This window comes from Manis pentadactyla, chromosome 3 (assembly GCF_030020395.1).
Source record: "Manis pentadactyla isolate mManPen7 chromosome 3, mManPen7.hap1, whole genome shotgun sequence".
Taxonomy (NCBI): Eukaryota; Metazoa; Chordata; class Mammalia; order Pholidota; family Manidae; genus Manis; species Manis pentadactyla.
This window is the reverse complement of record NC_080021.1, coordinates 4,150,458-4,168,212: the sequence shown is the minus strand read 5'-3', so window position 1 is coordinate 4,168,212 and position 17,755 is coordinate 4,150,458. Positions and strand designations below refer to the sequence as shown.

Here is a 17,755-nt window from a genome sequence, read left to right as displayed (position 1 = left end):
GCATTCCACAGGGTCCCCACCGAAGTCCTCACAAAGACTGGCCCCTGACGGTGTCAACTGCTGGTGCACAGCACCGGGGCACAGGTTAGCAGAGCTTCCCACCCTGAGTCACAGAGAAGCGGCTGGTCCAAAGTCACCTTGCCAAGCAGGAGGGAGGTTCAGGCTGGCTGACTCCCAGGTGGGCTCAGGGCCCTGAGAAAGTGAGCCAAGATTAACAGGTGGGCGGGAGGGCACAAACCCCAGGGCGGGGTGTGATGTGGCCAGGTCTCTGGGTTTGCCTGGCGGAGCTCCGCGGCCCTGCTTGCCAGCATCTCAGGCTCCACCCCACCCGCCATTCCTCCATCTCTTCTCTACCACAGGCACCTTCAGCAGCGCTAAACCCAGCCTCTGAGCCCCTCAGAAACTGCCTGGGTCAACCCTGACTCTGGCTGCCTGCCCTGCAGGCCTCTCCTGGCTTCTGGTAGGCAGGGGCTGGCATCCCAGGGTCATCCAGCAGAGTCCAAAGGGCCACAGGGACCCCATCTGCACTCCTTCTCAGCGAGCCCCCAAGGAAGCCCACAGACCTCCATGGGCAGGACCAACACAAAGATGACAATGGCACGAGTGGGGGTGAGCCAGGTGCCCATCACGTGTGCAGAGCACTTCCACTTACCGAAACCACACAGGACAGAACACACAGTTGTGCCTGAAGAGGCACAGAACATTCTAGAAGGACAACAGGGAGCCACTACCAGGGTCATGCCAGATGGGAGGATGTGGGTGTGGCAGGAAGGAGACTCCTGCTGCTCTCCCACCCTTTGGTGCTGTTCCCACCTCTTGTCACTTTTCCAATTAATAAAAATGAGTTAATAAGAACAAGAAGGAGGGTGGGAGGTAGGGGACACCAGGGGTGCCCCCCTAGCTGCTCTGGGTACTATCCCTGCGCTCCAGTCCCTGCCTGGCCCTGCGGGGCAGGAGGGCTGCCGACCCCAGCACAGCTGACACCGAGGCAGGGGGGCTCCCTGGGACCTCCTCTGAACCCAGGGCTTACAGTCTGCTGCGACGGGTCTCAGGGTCTCCGTGCCATGTGCCACCCTTCGTGGGGAGGGGACTCATGCCCCTGTCACATGCACCCTCCAACAAGGCAGGGTCAGAGTTCCAAGTGAAGCTCCTTCGTCTCAGGCCCCCCTCTTCCCAGCAGCTGGCAATGGCACGGGGTGGGAGAGGCCTCTCCAGTGTCCCATCAGCCCTGACGCTCTCAGAACACCGCCTCGTCCCAGGGTGTGAGCACCCACAGCGGGCCCAGACTCTGGGGCAGTGGCTTTGGGGCAGTCCTTTATGGGCTGCGTGTGCGGTGCTGCTGTAAGTCTGTTTGTTGCACACTGATAGGGGGTCTTGGGTGGTTCAGGGCAGCGGGCATTCTGTTGTGATGAATGTAGTCTGTAGGGCAATGCAGGTGGGTTGTGGGCAGCCATGCCCAACGGGTGTACATCCGTCCTCCTGCACCCTGCAGGGCCAAGAGGTCTGGCTCCCTTTTCTCTGAAGCCCCCATCTCACCTTCACCTGCCTCTCCAACTCTTATCTATTCCTCAGCCCTGCACTACCACCTGCCACAGGGCCTTTGCACGGAACCACAAAGAACCTTCTGACCCCCTCACTACCCCCAACCCTGTGGGTCCCAGTTTGGTTGCTAGTTCCTTGTGGAAGCCTTCTAGGGAAGTACCACCTCTGGGCTCATTACCTTCTGGTTCCCCAGAGCCTATTCTCGGAGCTTGTCAGGGCATCTTTCCTCCCAAATTCCTACCAGCCTTCACAGGGGTGGTGGGACGACACCCTCCACTTTGTCCTTGCTACAACCCCAGTGTGCGTGTGTAAACGTTCAGTTATGTGTGTGCATGCAGGCTGTACACGAGGTATCTGGGGCTGTGTGTTTACCCAGAAATCACGCAGTCCAGAGGGTTCCAGGGGACAGAGGGAGAGTGTGGGCCTGCTGGCACAGCGAGGGTTAATAAAGCCCTCCAGGTTAGGGGTCCTCATGCTGGCAGTTAGAGCTCTACTACCAGAGGTCCGCCTTTTGCACAACGTAGGCACAGGACCTGCCCAAGGGTGAACTGTGATTCCTCCTGAATACTGCCATTCAGGATGCACATTCACGCCAGACCTGCACCGCGGCGCACACATGTGGCAGTCTGCATGCCTGCACACAAACCCCGGCAGCCTGCCGGCCGACACGCACATACCTTCCTGGCACACATGTACCCATGCACACATGTACACAAACACGCTCGTTCACGCCTGTGCACAGTGCACCGCGGTACCGGGGGCAGACGAGTTCGCGAAGAAACCGGTAACGGGGGCTAGGCTGAGACGCGATTGACCGGCCCCAGCGCGAGGCGAGGGACCCGCGAGAGGGCGGGGCGGCCGGGGCTGCCCAGGATGGGGCCGGCGCGGGAGGCGCGCAGGAGACGGAAGGGGCGGGCAGGGCCGGCGGGCGGGCGCGGGCGCCCTCTCCCGGTCGTCGGAGGCAGCGCGCCGCCCTTCGCCACAGCCGCCACAGCCGCCGCAGCCCCGCACACCGGCCGTCCACTCCCCTGACCGGAGGCGTCCCCAGGGGCGGACTCCGGGGCCCGGCCGGGCGTGCCGGCCAGGGGCGAGGGCGCCACGGGAAGCTGCCATCGCCCTGGCCGCTTGGCCGGTCCTGCAGGGTCCGCCTCCTGCCGGCCTCGCGGCCGTGTGTCCGCAGGCACCCAGCTGCCTCCGGACCTGGCCAGCCGGGACGCCGCAGCCCCGGCACACTGCGGGCCCAGCACGTCGGATCTCGAGACGAGCGCCGAGAACCTGGGCAGGAAGGGCTCCGTGACAATAACCCGCGTCCCCATTTCGCGGACGTGGCCACCGAGGCCCGAGAAGGGCCGGAGCCTGCGGGCAGGGGAAGGGACTTGGGGGACTCGGCAACTTGGCTGCGTCCCTTCCCGGCCCGGGATCCGGCGGAGTGGGGCGTTATGCTCAGGGTGACGAATTGCCTTTTGTCCGCCCCCGCACGGGAGCGGCGGGGACAAGCGCCCTTCCCCGGGATCGGAGGCGGCAAACTCCCCGCTCGAGCCCCTTGCGCCACGGCCGCCCGCGGAGCCGCGCGCCGCCCGGACGCATTCCCGCCGGTCTCGGGGCTCGCCCCACTCGCCGCCAGGCTTCGGGGCCCCTGGGCCGGCCCCAGCCCCCCAGATCCAGGCGCAACAAGTCTGAAAGCAGCGCCGAGAAGCAGCTAGCGAGACGAGAGGGAGGGCGCCGGACAGAGTGCGGGGCGCTCCGGGATCCCGAACGCGCGCAATGTCCGCCTCCGGGGACCCGGCGCGGAGGACCCGGCGCTCGGGGCTGACCCGGCCGGCGGCCCACACCCCGTCCCAAGACTCCGACCCTTCGCGGGCAGAGGCGCGCCCAGAGCCCCCGCCACTCTCCTTCGCCTGCTTGACCTTGCTCGGGTACTCAAAGCCGGATCCGGTGGCACCCGGGCGTCGGTCGCAGAGTTTCACTGCTGCCTACGGTCGAGGTGGGAGCGGCTCCCTCCCTCGCTGCCTCCTTGGCTGCGGGGGTCGTAGAGGAATGAAAGGCTTCAGGGCTCCAGGAGAGCCTGCGGCCGCCCTCCCAGACCCCAAACACCGTGAACCGTCTCCCGATGTGGAAACGGTCCCCAGCCTGCGTCCGCGCGGCCGCTGCTCGGAGGGGGCGTGTGTTTGTGTCTGTGGGGGTGGGTACCAAGGGTCTCCCTGGGTCCCCAGTGGGGAGGGAGAGCGCAGGCCTCCCAGCCCCCTCCCCAACACGTACGTCAGCCGGCTCCGCGGCGGCGGGGTTTCGCGCCCCCTGCCCACCCACACACCTTTACGCCTTTCAACGCCTCCCGAGTTGCAGCTAAGGAATCCTGGTCCTAGAGCCGGGAGAATGGGGCGTGATGCGGGCACACGAGGGACGGGCGCCGAAGGAGCGGGTATGGGTTAGGGCTCGTCCGGTCCCTGCCTGGGTCCCTGTGCTCCGAGAAACTTGGAAGCCCCAAATAAAAGTGAGAAGGGTAAGGTATCCAGCGGGCCACAGTCTGATGCCAGGCTGGGCGCTCTCTCTGGGCTGCCTGGGAAGTGACCCAGCAGGAGCCGCCGCAGCCCGGCGGAGGGACCCGGCTCGGAGCCGCAGCCTCGGGCGAGCCCTCCCGGCCGCCTCATTGCTCGGCGACTCCCAGCTCGGCCGCCCCGTTCGGAAGCAGGCCCGAGGCACGCTCTGCCCTGTCCAGGGGGCCGCGCGGACCAGGGCGCCTGGCCGGGCCCGGAGCCCCCAGCCTTACGGGAGGGGGCGGGGGCCGTGCTCATTCCTCGAGGCAGCTCCGCGAGGTTTCAGGCGAGCACTGGGGCCGCGGAGGGCTGGCGGCCTCTGCCCGCCGGGACTGGGGACCAAGGAATGCCCGGTGCCTGGCCTCGGTGCTTCGCGCAGGGAGGGCTCAGGACGACCCAAAGTTCGGAGCGCCTTATCCGCGCGGCCTGCCTGACCCAGTGGAAAAGAAGACGAGAACGGAGCGGGCGTCTGTGGGCGTGTGGGCACGCTAGGGTCGCCCTCTGCCCAGTGTGGGGGACGCGAACCTCCGCGTGGTCTCCTCCGCTAGGGCCGGGTCTATGGGTGAGCGCTGCGCGGGGACTCTCTGGGCTTCTGGCGCCCACCCGGGGCTGTGCGTGGGGGGAGGACATCTTGGGCCCTTGTGATGTCTGTATGGGGCTCTGTGCGTGATAATATGCGGGCCGCACAATGGGGTGTCTCTCTTGAACCCACCTGGGTCTTTGTGTGGCTGCGGGGTCACATCTGGGGCTCTCAACGACCCCTGCCAGCGTGTGTGTGTGTGTTGGGGACACAGCGGGAACGCCTTCCCCAGCCGGCCCTGGGTCTGTGCGTGTGATGGGGAGAGGGCGCCTTCCCCGGCCTGCCATCCTGGCCAGGCTGCGTGTGTGCGCGGACTGTGGGGAGGTGAGCGGCGCTGAGAGCCCCTCTCACGTCCGGGGTCGCCCCCTCCTCAGCCCCCCCGGTGCGGGCACGCGACCTGCCAGATTCTGTTGCCGCCGCTGGAGGAGGCGGGGGGGGGGGTGCTGGTGGGGGTGGGGAGGGCGTCCAAACTCCCGAGCTCCAAGCGCAAACCTCGGAGCTGCTAAGCCCCAAACGGCGAAGTTAGGAAGTCCGGGCGCCCGCCCCTCCCCCGACCCCCTCCCACCCTCGCTGCGCCCCCGCTCGCCGCGCCCCCAGCCCCCAGCGGGGGCCTCTCTTACCTTCCCCAGCAGAGGCGGCCCCGCCAGCGAAGACTTGATCCTGTGAGTTGCAAATGCCCAGGAGCGCCCCGCTTCGCCCGCGGCGGAGCCGGGCACCCGACCCGGTGGGGGGGGGCTCCTTCTGCCGCCGCCGCCCCCGGCCCGCTGCAGGCCTAGCCTGGACGCCCCCGGGAGCGCCCCCGCGGGCGCGCGCAGGCCCCCTCCCCTCCCCCAGCCGGCTGGAGCCCCCTGGGCGCCGCGGAGGTCCTGATGTCCGGGCTGCGGGCGATGCGGGGCGTGCGGCCCGGGCCCGGCCAGGACGCGGCGCGGTCGCCTGTGCTCCCGGCTCGTCGGCTCCGCGCTCGCTCCGCCGGGGCCGCCGCCAACGCCGCGGCCGCCGCCGCCGCCGCCTGCGCCCGCCGCTCCCTCTCCGGCCGCCGCCGCCGCTCCGCTCCTCTCGCCTGCCCCGCTCTTCTCGCCTTTTTTCCCCTTACTGGGGGGGAGGGGGGCGAGCCGAGCCGGGGGCGGGGCGGCGCGTGGAGGAGGAGGCGGCCGCGGACGGGGAGGAGGGGGAGAGAGGCGGGCTGCTTCCCCCCACCGGGCCGCCGGCGCTCCCCGATCTCTCGCTCTCTGAAACTGGATCCCGAATCGGGAGCCAGAGACCGCATTACGGATTACATCAGGCTTTATAGAGCTTCCAGATCGCACATTAGAGGGGAGCGCGAGCGGGGGGCGGGGGCGGGGGGAGGGGAGGGAGATGGGGGGGTGGGTAAGATGCACACCCGCGTGCACGCCCAGGAGAGCCCAGCTCCTGCCCCACGCAGCAGGATCTCTGCTCTCCCAGGAGCCAAGAAGTGGCTGCCAGCTGTCCTGCTGGATAATGGATGGATGGACCCATGGCACATGGACAGAGGGAAGGCAGTTATAGGGTGGTGTTCATAGACAACATAGGTGCACGGGAGGATGGGATGGGGGACAGGATGAATGAAGTAAGTGGGTGCAAAGGGAGGAGATGGCCTGGAGGGTGGATGGATGGATGGATGGATGGACAGATGCCTGAAGAGATGGGTGGGCTGTTGGACGGAAGGGCAGATGGGTGGACAGGATAGGCGGGTGCATGAATGGATGGGTGGCATATGAGTGGAGGGCAGGAGACATGGGTGAGCTGTGTTTATGGAAGGATGTTGTGTGGGTAGGTGGGAGAGAGTGGGTGGGTGGGTTGGACAGAAGGTGGATTCATGATGGGCAGGAGATAGAGTCAGAGGCCAAATCCAAGAGGATCTGAGCTGGGCAGGTGGAGGGAAGAGCAAACTTGAGCTGCCCAGGTTGGGTTTGACAGGTATTTCCTCAGGGGAACTCTTGTTTGGGAGGGGCTTGGGGAGACCCAAAAGGAGGTGGTTTTGAACGGTGAGGGCCAGCCCACCATTTACACCGTGTAGCTGTCCTCAGTGACCCCCTCATTCTCCTCCTCCATCCTCCTTTGAATCGGTCGCAGTCCGTACTTCGAGTGTTTTCCATAAACTGACAGAGGCCGCCCGTTAGCTGCTTGTCCCCCAATCTGAAAGCATGCAGGGTCCTTCTTCTGAGACTTTTGGCCGGATACCTACAGGTGGCCTCCAGAATGAAATCCAGAATCTTGGAGGAATGATCTCAGGGTCCTTCTCTACTAGGGTGCTTCTGCCTCCCAGCCCCTTACTCCCTTTTTACAACTTGTGGTCCACTCTGAATGCAAGATCCTCTTTGGCTGTGCCTGAATATCCAGGACTTCACACACATCGCTTTAGCAGTCCACTAATGCCTTTGCTGCCCAAGCTCAACATCTGGTCCAACCGTCTGCTTTTCTCAGCAGACTCAGCAGGAGGCCCCATCAGGAATCACTGTTACCATCAAATACTGACCATGATTGTCACCATTCTCAAGCTGCATGTCAGCATCAGCCCCCACACTATTCCACCCTTGACCATCGTCCACCAGAGCCTCTACGTCACCATCACGGTCCACACCATCACCACCAGCACCACCTGCTGGGGCAGGAGTCGGGGAGTAGCTCTGACCCCCGAGGACCTAGGTACATGCTCATCTCAGCAGTGACACTCTGTCAAAACCAGGCTTTCTCAAAAGGCCAGCTGGGGCCTAAAACTCTAGGGGTGTCCTGAGCATCCGGTCAGAAGGGCCCGGAGATGCAGACCCCAAGACTGGCTGAAGGGCTGGGGAGGGCCTCCTTCATAATTCAACCTCCTTGACAGCCCTACTCCTCCCCTCCCTCCTGGGGGGAGGGTCTTCTTCCCCAAGTCTTTGAACTGGTGGAAGGGACGTTGGTGGTGCCCCCGGGCTGCCTCTGAGGACCCCCAGCTGTGCCTGCCCGCCCTTCCCTGCATCAGCCTTCCCTGCACCTGCCCTGGCTTCCTGGTCTCCTCACAGCACTAGCAGCCCGTGGCCACCAGGGGGCCTCTGATAATAGGCCAGGAGGCAGCGCCTGAGTGCCCGCAGCTCTGAGTCAGGATTTCAGTGGCTGCTTTGCCGCCAGCCCTTCTCCTGGCGGGTGGGGGAGGGTAGCCGCTGTCCTGTCTCCTCTGCTTTGGGACCTGCTCTGGGATTCCCAGGGTAAGGATGGGGTCCAGCCAACCAGGCCGTCAAAGGCAAGGTGGTGTCCGCTCAGACTGGAGCTTCTTACCAGGGCCATGCCTTCCCCTCCCTGTACAGGGGACTCCTTACCTCCCTTCCCAACCTGCCTCTTTTGGAAAATTGTCGCCTTGACCCTGTTCCTGATCCAGAACCCAGACAGTTCCCCCTCCTAGAGGCAGAGAGGGCCTGCACCCCACCCCAACCCCCTTCCTTAAGGAGGGAGAAGTGTCACGTTGGCCTCTGAGGATTAGATGTAGGGAAACAGGCCCACTGCCCCTGACCTGGCTCCCAGCTGAATGCCCTGAAAAAAGAGTCACCTGATGCAGCCTCAGTTTCCCTATTGGTACATGAGTGTCTTGAAGGTTTCTTACATTGCAGACACTCCAGATTCTAGAACTCTGAACCAATGGCTACTCCTGAAATTGCTACCAATTTACATCCAGTGCCCCTCCACCAACACTTGTTTAAACCCTGGAGCCTGACCACTGGCACCCAAACTGGGGACCTGTCCACACTGAAAACTCCTAGGGGGGCTCAGCATGGGAGGCTGAAACTGATGGTCCCGTGCCAGACCAGCCCTATCCAGCGGGACACCAGGTCCTACAACCTCCTCACCCAGCCTCAGGGGGACGTGACACTTGGCACCTCTAAAGCCCTATTCGTTGCCTTAAATCCAACTCTGACCAGAGCCATCAACTCAGCCATGCCCCCTAACTGACTGAGCTCTGATCATGGATCCTGGTCACACACTGAGCCATGATCCTCGTCACATGCTGAGCCTGACTCCCTGAAAGTCTTACACATCAGCTCTTTGGTCTCAAGGTTGAGTAGCAACCCTGAGGCACCCCTGAGGGATGGGAGGCAGAGGAACAGTGTGGGGGTAGGAGGACCCCAGAGTGGAGCAGCAGGAAGCATTCCTCAAAGTCCCGTCTCTTTCCAGCCATTATCACATAGGACCATCCCATCCTCAGAGGAAGCAGTGAGGGCCTGGGAAGGGGGGGCTTCCTTGAGGTCATGTGGGGAGCAGGGGTGGTCTAGAACAGAGCTCTCTGACTCCTGACCCATGGTATCTCAATCCTGTGCCCAGGGACAGCAGCAGAATGAGGGCCTTTAGCATAGGCACCCTTCCTAAGGCTTCAGAGGCCACCTGGGGCTGGATAGGAGGGGACAGTACAAGATCTCCAGCCCCTGGGCATCCCGTGGTCCTCTCCAACTACTCAGTGAACTTTGCAAGACAGAGGCAAAAGGGTGAGGGGTGGGGGCTGAGCACCACGAGTAATTAGCCGATTCACATGCAGGATAATTAATTGTGGATGCAACACGGGGCAATTAGCCTCCCAGCCAGGTCTATGGAGCTGCTGCTACTCAGCAGAGGGAGGCCCTGCCTGGTGCCAGCTCTGCCCTCAGGCATCCCCCTTCCTTCCCAGCCCAGCTCAGCCCTCGGTCTCTCCAGGCTGTGAAACTGGGAGAGAAGGGAACAGAGCTGGGACGGCTGGGGGGAAGGACTGCAGGGGCAGAAGCCCCCGTTCCTTTGGGAGGCGCCAAGGCTTAGGGAGGCACAGCCCTTCCAACGTGCCAGGCACCTTGCAGGCACCACTCTGGGACCCTCCCTGGTTCCTCTGCACAGAGACCCCTGCTCCTGCCTGGGCTCAGAGGGGACAGTGAGCAGACCCTTCACGAAGGGCCTCTGTAGCCAGGGCGTGCCTGGAGCTGGGGGGATGGGGAAGCACACAGGGGCTCCTGAGCAGACACGTAGCCAGCTTCGATCCCATGAATTTGCACGGTCCTGCACTGACCATCACCCTTGCCCCTTGTCACACGCTGAACCCTGACCCCACAGCAGTTTTACTCATTTAGCTGTTGACTGGGCCTGGTCTGGTCCAGACCAGGGAGACTCTGGTAGGGTCCACTTGGTAGCAACTCAGGGTGAGCAACAGAGGAGGGGGGCAAACTGTGGACCCAGGGTACTGACCTTCCAGCCTCCCCTCGCCTCTCTTCTCAGGCTGCCCACCGCTGGTGGCAATGGTCGGCGAGGCCTGCCCTCGTCCCAGAGCCGGCATCTAGAGGGCTCTCTCCAGCAGAACAAACCGTGGCCATGGAGTATTGGTTCCACTGGCCACATGTGGCTACTGAGCACTTAAAATGTGGCTCATGTGCCCAAGGAGCTGAATTTTTAGTTTCACTTACTTTTAATCAGCTTCACTTTAAACAACCACACATGGCTGGAGGCCACTGTATTAGCACAGCTCTGGCTGGCCATCCCAGCTGGTCTGGCCTCCACCCCAGGCAGGGCTCCTGGGCCTGAGGGTGCCTTAGCCTTGTCACTAACTCAACTCTAGCCAGTATGTGTCCTGTGGCCCCAAGCCAGAAGTCCCTGTAGTCAGAGGGGCCAGACAGTGTCCTGAATGCTCCATTTTCCAGCTGTGTGACCTCAGGCAAGTTGCTTGCCTACTCTGTGCCCGCTTCACGCGTAAAGTAATAACAGTGGCCACCTATGTGATGTTTGTCATGATTAAATGAGTAAGTCATTTAGCAGGCTTAGTACAGATGGCGAATAGCAATGGAGGTGCGGGCTCTGCTTCAGAGCCACATTTCTCCAGCTCTCTGATGCCAAGCTTCCTGGCCAGGGCCCAGCTCCTGGCCCCACTCCTGCTTTCCCTGCACTGACTCAGCCCAGCCCACAGGACAGGACCCCCTTCTTGTGGCCCCTCGGGGTCAGCAGATGGGACTGCAGTAGACGGTGGTCTGCTGCCCACCAACTCATCCCGCTTCTAACCCCCCGCCATGTGCTCCCTGCCCCCACCCCACCTACGGCCAGGGAATGAGTTTCGTGGGCCCACAGTACCGCCCCCAGCACACCCCCAGCCCTGGGGGCCTGCCCACCACCACTCACACCCCAGCTGGCGGGCAGGGTGGGGACCTGGGAGGGGAGGGCAGCCCTCAGGGCTCCAGCTGTCACAGTCTTGCCCCTGGGTGCTCCTCCTTCCCTGACCTTCAGCCCCGTTGCTCTGGCCGCACCCAGACCATACTGATGCCTTTTCGCCACCTCTGTGCTAGGGCTGGAGAGTGCCAGGCCGCCTGGTACAGAATTACTGGGGCCATGTCTCACCTCATAGATTTCAGGAGTCACTGAGGGGGACGCCAGGCCTGGAAAGACTGAGGTCCCTTCAACCAGGCACGGTGCTTGTTTCCATGGATGGAGTCTGAGCCCCTAGGTGCCGGAGCGTGGGCACCTAGGAGTGAGACATGCCTCCTGAGAGTTGGTCCCACAGGTTAGGAGGGGCAGCCGCCAGGCTGAGCGAGGGGGGAAGAGGCTCGGGGTAGCGGGAAGAGGTGGGGGTGTCAGGGGGAGCCCTTGTCAGTGGCCGCGCCTGCCCCTGCTGGGTGGACGGCACTACTTCTGTGCTCTACGGAAAAGGCCCAGACACAGGAGGGCACAGCCGAGGCCACTCTGTGGGTGCCCTTGGTCAGGGCCAGGGCGGGCTGCCTGAGGGAGAGGAGCACAGGGACGCTTGTTTGGGGAACCCAGAACAAGTGCTTTGAAGAATGTCTCCGCTCCAGCCCTGGGCCCCGAGCTCTGCGAGGGCAAGTCCGTGAGGCCCTGCCCAGCACACAGACCAGCGGCCTGCGTGCGTGCCGTCCCCTCCTGCAGGCCCAGGTCTCCCCGGGCCGCGGCGCTGACTCAGTCCTCCATGTTCTGAGGAGCGCGGGCCAGCAGGCACCCCTCACCTGCCCCTGCCCTCCCTGGAGAGGGGCAGACCAGGCAGTTGCAGGCTATTTTCAACCACCTGGTTCTCACACTTCTCGGGGTGAGAACCAGGCGCGATTGGCGGGTATTCCTAACACCTCTGGGGTGGGCAGGCAGAGGAAATGCAGGTCAGGGAGAGTTGAGGTGGCACCAGCTGGGCAAAGCTGCTGTGGGCTCGGGGCTGGCTGGGGACCTTCAAGGCCTCTGCCAGTGGTGATGGCTGGGTGTGCCTGGCCTGACGTCTCTGCAGCAGCTGTGCCGGCCAAGCTTACCTTACTTCCTGCGAGGGCAACTACCAGAGGCTGCAAGGTGCTGTTCCAAGCTGAGACGCTACAGCCCGGAGACGTGATGTGACTTTCCCAAGGTCACACAGCCAGGGATCAGGACTGACACCACAAACTTCGCTCTGACCCAGCTGGGCCTCAGAGTCCTGGGCTCGCTCTTCAGAGGGGGCCTTCATGATCCACAGGGCAGAAAGGGAAAGAGGAGGGACTGTCACGGGCAGAGTTCCTGCCTTAGGCCAGGAGCAGCACAGGACGTTTCCCGGGCAGGGTTCCAGCCTGCAAAACACCCTGCCTGAGCCCAGGGCATGGCCACACGCTGGCCCAGACCCTGACCACAGGCTGAGCCTGACCCTGGTCCCATGCTCATCCTGATTCCCGATCGCTAACTGAGCCCTGATCCTGGCATGCGCTGATCGTTGATCATAATCACAGACTGCGTCCTGAGCCTTGCCACATCCTGGTCCTACCCTAAGGACAGTGTCAATTGCAGCCATTGGGCCAGTTTCCATCAAGCCCCTCTTATGGGCCTGGTACTCTGCCCAGACCAGGCCAATGCCCTCGCCCCACCCCACATCCCTAGCTCCCAAAGCAGAGGCTGTGTGGACTTCTGGGCCTGTGCAAACACATGTCCCAGCTTCCCCTTGCAGGACTTCCCTCTGGGCTTAGCAACGCCCCAGGACCGTGGGATGCCTAGCAAGCTCTGGGAGCTTTCAGTGGAGGGAAATCAAGCATTTACTGAATGGCTCAGTAAAAATCAAAATAGACAACAAGAGGGATGGGAAGAGAGCTGGAGCAGAGGCATGTGGTGGTCTTGCTGGCTCTGCATGGTCATCGGCCACATGTGGCACACAGTGGCTCCAAGTGGCATGGAGAGCGAACTGGCCCCCTGCCCTGGCAGGTGCAGGCCAAGCTCTCCCCTGCCCACCTGGTGCCCTGACGCCCACTAAGACTGGTGTGCTCCCACACACTCCTAGCTTCTGCGTGCTCAGCACAGCTGACCCCAAAAGAGGCCCAGGCATCCTCAGAGCCCCTGGACCCCACATGGGCCCCCCTGTGGGTCCTCCCCATCCCAGGCCCTGATGTCCCATCCCCATGGCCTCACCAGAAGGCCTCACTGTCTCAGCTGTCCTGTAGGGTGGAGGTGGGGGGCTGGTCTGGGTGGGGTGGCCAGACAGAGGGACATGCAGAGGGCAGCAGGTACTCAACTCCACACAGGGTGTGGCTGCCCACTCCAGATCCGTGGGATTGACATGCCCAGCCCCTCTCCCCTCACCTTCTCTGCACTAGCCCCTTCCCTGCCCACCTTCCTGCCTATCCCTGCCTGAGCCAGCTTCTTTCTTATGGTTGTATGCCCACTATCCATGTGTTGGGGGTACTCTGTGCCTTTGGGGGCTGCTGGGTTCATGACACCCTCAGGAAGGAATTCTGTCTTTCCACGAGGGATGGGTGACCCCATGCCTCAGGGTCTCCCTCCACATCCCTCTGCCTGTTGAATCACTGTCCTAGGATGGGGACTGTGCAGGGGGAGCTCTTGTTTGTCTCTCTCTCCCGGAAGTCCAAGTGCCATTAGCAGGGACCATTTCAGGGCCTGCAAGGTAGCAGGGAAAGTTGAAGGCCAGGAGGAGGCAGAGGAGGGGGTAACTGAACTGGCTGGAGGCAGATGCCCAAATGTTTGAGATGATGGAGGGAAGTTTGCAGCTCTGAAGACAGGATATTTCGTGGGGCAGAAAGCCAAGTCCTGGAACTCTCAGCCCTGGGCTGGTGCTTCTGAGCCTTCTCCTTCCTCCTGACTCGCACAGCCCTGCTGCTCCTCCACAGCTCTGAACCAGAGGCAGGGCAGGGCTGTCCACCCCAGGACCAGGCTGTGGTCTCTCAAAGAAGCCGAGGGATTTTGCCTGTTCATCTGCATACTGTTTGCATTCCAAAGGTGAAATCAGTCTTCCAGCTTCTGGGGCTGGTTCCTGGAACTGCAGCTCTCCCAGTACCTGGCAAATGTGTTGCTGCTGGGAGTGGGCACAACTGGGAATGGACTTTATGTGGTGAAAATAACGTATAATATTTGCCCAGCACTTTAAGATTTATATAACACCTTCAAATATTTCAAATTATTTTACTGTCAGAACAACATGGGAAAGGGAACATAATTTCCCTCTTAAAGGTGGTGAAGCTGAGGCTCAGAGATAGCAAGTCAATTGTGCAAAGTCACACAACAAGCAAGTAACCTGGCAAGGATCTGGGTTCTTCAAATCTTCTGCTCTTCTTAGCTGACTGCCCACCCAACCGACACAGTCCTCTGCCCAGAAGCTACTGGGGGAAGATGTTGGCGGTGGTGATGGTGGTGGTGATGGTGGGTGGCTATGGTGGCGGTGGTGGCGATGGTGGTGGTGGCGGCGGCGATGTGATGGTGGTGGTGGTGGTGATGGTGGCAGCGATGGTGGTGGTGGTGGTGGTGATGGTGGTGGTGGTGGTAGTGCAGGTGATGGTGGTAGTGGTGGTGATGGTGGTTGAGATTGTCGTGATGATGGTGGTGATGGTGATGATGGTGGTGGTGGTGGAGGAGGAGGTGATGGTGATGGTGGTGATGGTGGTGGTGGTGGTGGTGGTGGTGGTGAGTTTGGTGATGTTGAAAAACATGAGCCTGCCATTGGGATGACTCCGAGATCAAGAACAAGAATCTATTCGGCTCCTCCCTCAGTGCTTCCAGAGACAGTGGTGGCTTGTTCAATGCCTGCATCTTCCTCCTGTGGTTAGTTCACCATCCCCTCCCCTGGAGCTCTGGGCAGGTGAGAGATATTCCCTCCTCAGGGCCTGCTATTCTGTCCAGCAGTCCCTGCTGGCGGTGCTCTCTCCCAGCACTCAGTGACATGGCCTTATTTCTACACCTGTCCTGGCCCAGAACTCAGGCTGGGCCCAGCTGCCTCTGGCCACTACCTGGCAAGTGGGAGCCTGATGTGGAGATGCAGTAAGACGAGGGCAGCATCTCCTTAGACCTCCAGGGACCCTCTGGCACTCTGCAGCCCTCTTCCCCCCCCGCCCACCACCATGTTCCCTGGCCAGGCAGGCACTGACCCCTGCTCCTCTGCCTTCACACTAGAGCCTGGCTCTGCAGGGCTATGGCTGTCCCGGGTTCACTGCTTGGCTGTGAATCCCACATCGTCTCAGCCCCAGGGCAGGCACACATGTGTGCACACACATACAAGCACACAAACATGCACACACAAACTACCCATGTATGCATAATCACACACACTCCCAGATGCACACAACCTGGCAGATGGGCCCAGACACATGGCCAGACAGAGTGGAGCCAGTTCCAGGTCTGTTCTGCTGCACCCAGGATCCTGCCCACCCTGCTGTGCTCTGTGTGGCCTTGAATACCACTCTCCAGGTTTGCAGGGACCCCTGATGGACGTCATGCAGCTGGAGCTTGTAGGCTCCCAGGGAGGGTGCTATGGCTACAGAAGGGTCCTTTCTGAAAGTCAACCACAAGTCAATGCTCTGAGATTGAACATTCCCTGGGAGTGGTGGGGGGCAGTGCCACAGGGAGGGGAAAGGTGGCCCCCTGCCTGGATAGGGTGGGGGGTTGGTGCCCTACATTCTTCAGAGCAGCTTAGATGTAGAGGCGCCAGAGCCTTGGGAACCAGCCAGCTGAGATGCTTGCAGAGATTCCAGGAGGATCCCCACACGGAGCTCGCCGTCCTGGAGGGCCAAGGGGCCTCCCGACCTGGCACCTGCCCTGCCCGCTTTAGGGAACGCCACACCTACCCTGAGTTGCCAGGGCTGGTTTCTGTCAGCTCTTCACATCTTCATGGTGCTCCGTTACCGGATGCATGGTCTCTTTTAAAACACATAATGTTTCAAGTGTGCTATGAAGTCTGGTCTCCGTGCATGGGAGGGCACCTGCCTGTTCCCCAGCTCTGACACAGCTCAGGCTTTGGCCTATTTGCCTCAGACATTTTCTGATTTTTAGGGGAGAAAAGATTACCAATGAGAGCTTGCTCTCTGGGCTTCCTCAGGTCCCCACTTTGCCCCTCGTCTGCCTGCGTTCCTGGTTCCTCTGCCTCTTTGCTCACATCTCTGGGTCATGTGCATTTGTCCAAATTGTGCAGCGAGGCGGCCCCCGGGCCCTGAGATGCGGACAGTCAGCATTGCTAGTGAACCTCCGGCAGCGGTTACCGCATCTCTGGGTTTGTCCACGAGTCCGTGTTGATGGCTGTGGCTCTGTGCTTCCTCATTCTTAGGGCTGCGTACTGCGCACAGCCTGGGCCGGTCCTCAGTCCTGGGGCTCATTCCCAGAGCTCCCGTTTCCCCAGGGTCACATACATTGGAGTCGCAGGGACAGTGCTTGGGGCTGGGCCTGCCTCCACAACAAGGGGCCCTGATGCCCCCCTGTGACTGCTGGGGCACGTTGTGGGTATCCAGGAGCAGGTGCCTGTGGGCTGAAGAGCACTTGCAGCTTGACCTGTCCAAGCACGGTCAGCTTGCTGTCCAGCCAGATGCACCCTTGGGGACGGGCTGTTGTTACACTTGAACTACAGCCAATCGGCCAGGGGGGTCATGGGTGGGCATCTTACTGTGGTTCCCGTTTGTTTTTTTCCCTGTTCCTGAGATACTCCCATTGGCCTTGGAGGCTGAGAGAGATGGGTATGCTGCGCCAGGCCAGGGGAAAGGGCCTGGAGAGGCCTGCCAACCTGATGCCAGGAGGCCCTGGCAGAAAGGCCTGGGGAAGTGGAAACCAGGCCCCCGTCCAGGTGTAAGCTGGATTCAGGTCCCTGCTGTGAGCACCAGCGGCAAGTGGCAGCCATGGGCCCTGAGAGAGACCCCGAGCCTGGGGGCACTGCCTCCATCCCCGAGCACACAGCCTTCGTGCTGCACCCCCACAGGCCCTACTGCCGGCCAGCCAGATGCCCTGGGTGAGTGAACAACCAACTACCAAGTGCATGAGTGAAGGAGGAAAAGCCAGCTGGGAGCACTTCACCTGGAGGCAGGGTGCTTACTAACCTAGGGGTGTTAAAGCCTCTTCCAGCGGCAGGATAGAGGTGACTGGCCAGCCCCGCAGCCTCGTCAGGGGCAGGCCTGGCCACGGGACACAGGCCGGGGCTCTTGCTCTTCTGTCCTTTCAGGCAGCTTTGCTCCAGGCAGGCCAGGTGACAGCCCAGGTGCAGCCTCTCACCTATCGAGTCCTCTGCCCACCTGTGCAGAGCACGGCCAGGGCCTGGAGCTCAATGCGCAGGGAAGAGAGCAGGGCAGCAGGCCCCAGTTCAGGTACTAAGCCAGGGAGGTGACAGTGGCCTCTGGGTGGTCTAAGAGGAGCAGCAGACTGCATTCCTCACTGCTCACCAAGCCTAGCTGAGAGATGAGGAGCTGGAGGTGTGCCCCGTGCAGACCAGGAGGGGCAACTGCTACCATCTGGGTGCCTCCCTGCCTTCCTGACCAGGCCTGTAGAGGGGAAGGCAGGCGAGGCCAGAGGTGGACGTGATTGCCAGCTCCCAATGCGGCAGCCCAGGAGTCCCCGTGGGGTCCCGCTGCGGTCAGGCGGCCTCTCTGGGAAAGGACACTGCTGGGGCTGGAGTACCGCCTGCTGGCACAGTCTGCCCCCCAGGGCTCACGGCCCCCCTGGCAGGACAGGCATAAGGCCAGTGTGACTGGTGGCCTGGAATGTGACTCAGATAGAGCTGCGTGCTGGTGAGTTGTGGAACATTGCCTGCTGAATTAAATTAGGCACCTCAGAATTAAAAATACATATTTATTTTAACTGGTCAGAGTGTCAGGAGGGACCTGAAAGGGAGGGGAGATGAACTATTACAAATTAGATAATTGAGGCAGCAGAGAGGAGAGCGCGC

The 17,755-nt window shown here is 61.8% G+C and overlaps 1 protein-coding gene across 6 annotated transcripts in view; it reads right to left on the bottom strand.

Annotated features, from left to right (window-relative positions):
* Positions 1–5,388, bottom strand: part of ADGRB1 (adhesion G protein-coupled receptor B1) — a 79,612-nt gene extending 74,224 nt beyond the window's left edge. For 5 of the 6 annotated variants that reach the window (XR_008996098.1, XM_057497674.1, XM_057497676.1 and 2 more), the window contains exon 1: positions 5,277–5,384. The gene's annotated coding sequence lies outside the window, so the exon portion shown is untranslated. Of the gene's footprint in view, positions 1–5,276 lie in introns of all 6 variants that reach the window. The other variant, XM_057497675.1, reaches the window with a different exon arrangement.
* Between the last annotated feature and the right edge of the window lie 12,367 nt (positions 5,389–17,755).